Genomic DNA, 2,935 nt, shown 5'->3' on the forward strand with positions numbered 1-2,935 from the left:
AGTAAGTCTGGCTCCCTCTTTCTAGCTGATAGGGAAGTAGCTGGTGGCTTTCCAAGCAGAAGCCAAGCGAGTGGCGTATTTCTAGGGTGGTCATATTTTACCAGTAAATGCCTCAGGTTACTACTCTAATAAGAACTTAAAAAGCATAGCCAGAAACCACAAAACCATGACATGGGTTTTAATTTTGTGACAATGGGCTGTTTTCCCCAGCTTTGCATAGATAGCATGCACCAGCCCAGTTGGCTGACCTGGACCAGGAACTTGGTGGATATTCCTTAAGTGTGTTCAAACTGATGGTCAGAGAACTCTTTCTAGGGCTCCACACCTGCTCACTCACCGTGCTGTTCTCTTGTGCTTGGGCTGTTCAGCAGAGCTCTCCATGGAGGTTGAGACCAGGTTTTGTGGGGTGGGGAGCTCAGAGCACAGGCTGAGCTATGCCGGCCTGGTCCGGGGCAGGGCAGTGTGGTGGGTGCTGTGTGGTGCCGTGGTAGCAGCTGCTTAACTTGTGTTCTGAGGGTTTCACTCTGGTGGCTGTGGGCTCACATTCCCTGGGGAATCCGCCCTCACAGAGGAGGCGAGTGTTACTAGTGACATATGGAAACACGGGGGTGGGGGTGGGGGGTGGAATTTTTGTCATTCCCCACAAATGTCTTGTCTGCCCAACTCCTGTCGATCCTCCACTGTTGCTTCATTCTGGTGGCTATTAATTACACTTTGGTCTTTGTCCCTTCTCTTCTTCTTTGCCCCACCTTCTCTTCCCTTGTCTTTCTCATGCCTGCTCAGGGTCCCTTTTCTAATTTTCTCTCTACTTGGGTCGGCGGGCAGGGTGTGGAGCAGGGGTCCTCAAACCACGGCCCGCGGGCCACATGCAAATACAAATATTGAATTTGTTCCGTTTTGTTTTTTTACTTCAAAGTAAGATATGTGCAGTGTGCATAGGAATTTGTTCGTAGTTTTTTTTTTTAAACTATAGCCCGGCCCTCCAACAGTCTGAGGGACAGTGAACTGGCCCCTGTTTAAAAAGTTTGAGGACCCCTGGTGTGGAGGGTTAGGGGAGAGAGGTATACGGTGTGGCCGTTAGACCTGCTGTTTGTACTGTGGCCATGCGGGGGCGCCCCTGAGCATGGGAGTCTGCCTAGCCACAGGAATGACGCAGAACAGTATTCTGAACTTCCTTCCTCACACTAGTCAGACCAACAGGAAAGGAAGGGAACCCAGTGTCAGAGTCACACCAGGTTCTGTCTTCTCGCTCCACACATCCAGTCCTAGCCTCAGCCGAGTATCAGGTGGAAGCCAGCTCAATACAGAATGAAAACAAAGACCTAAACACCCCCACTGAGCTCTAGTGTACATACACATTTCAGCTTGATTTTTTTGAAACTGAAGATATAGTCAACCAGCACCCGGATGAAGAAACAACATAACTACACCCCAGGAACTCCTGGTCCCTCCTCACAGCAGGAGTATCCACTATCCCAGTGGTCGGCAAACTCATTAGTCAGCGGAGCCAAATATCAACAGGACAATGATTGAAATTCCTTTTGCGAGCCAAATTTTTAAAACTTAAACTATATAGGTAGGTACATTGTTATTAACTTAATTAGGTTACTCCTAAGCTGGCCTTTGCTAAAAATGTCCTCAATCTGATTGAGGTACGTTTGCTGAGGTCGACCCCTTCCAACTCTCCCATCCACACGTCTTGTATACTTGTTTCGTCTATCTCCTTTCGTTCATCCTTTCTGTACGTCCAAACCATCTCAACATACCTTTCTCAATCCTCGCCACTACATCTTTCACTCCACAGTGTTCCCTAAAATTAACTTAATAAACTTTAAAGTTTTAAGTCAATTTCGCACTGTATGTGCGCGCCTGCACATGGTATTTTGTGGAAGAGCCACACTCAAGGGGCCAAAGAGCCACATGTGGCTTGTGAGCCGCGGTTTGCCGACCACTGCACTATCCCAACATGCATTAGCCCAGATTAGTTCCTCTCCATGCCCCTCTTTAGGGAGGGGCTATGTGAAGTTGTTTTTTAGATTTTTTGTGTGAATTTGAGCCCAATTGTCAACAGTTGCTGGGAAGCAAAACTTAATGGATTGAGATAATGCTTCGCATAAAGTTGATTTAAAAACATTTACTGCCAAAACCGGTTTGGCTCAGTGGATGGAGCGTCGGCCTGCGGACTGAGGGGTCCCGGGTTCGATTCCGGTCAAGGGCATGTACCTGGGTTGCGGGCACTTCCCCAGTGGGGAATATGCGGGGGGCGGCTGATCGATGTTTCTCTCTCATTGATGTTTCTAACTATCTCTCTCCCTTCCTCTCTGTAAAAAATCAATAAAATATATTTTAAAAAAAATTTACTGATTTTAGAGCAAGAGGATGGGAGACATTGATTTGTTGTTCCACTTATTTATGGATTCATTTTTCTTTTATATTTTTATTGATTTCAGAGAGGAAGGGAGAGGGTGATAGAAACATCAATGATTAGAATCATTGATCTGCTGCCTCCTGCACGCCCCCATGCCCCTCTGCCCCCCAGGGGATTGAGCCTGCAACTCGGGCATGTGCCCTGACTGGGAATCAAACCGTGATCTCCTGGTTCATAGGTCAATGCTCAACCACAGAGCCACATCGGCCAAGCTTAATAGTTGGACTTTTCAGAGGAAAAGGAATGGAGGATAGTTTGAGCAGAGAGCAGGTAAGGGAGGAACTTGAAACATGTGTCCTGAGAGCACCAGGTGGAAGGTGGAGATGGGGCAACAGGATGAGGCATATGTGATCTCAAAAGAACACACATTTTATTCTGAAGCACAAGAAGCCATTGAAGGGAGGGTTGTTAGCCAGGCAGTGGGAGGTCTGGAGAGGCAGACTTAAAGGAGTGGGTCTAGATGCTTTTTACAACATCAACTAATGGGGAAATAGAAGGAGAAACTGA

The sequence above is a fragment of the Myotis davidii genome, unplaced genomic scaffold, assembly GCF_000327345.1.
Source record: "Myotis davidii unplaced genomic scaffold, ASM32734v1 scaffold17, whole genome shotgun sequence".
Taxonomy (NCBI): domain Eukaryota; kingdom Metazoa; phylum Chordata; class Mammalia; order Chiroptera; family Vespertilionidae; genus Myotis; species Myotis davidii.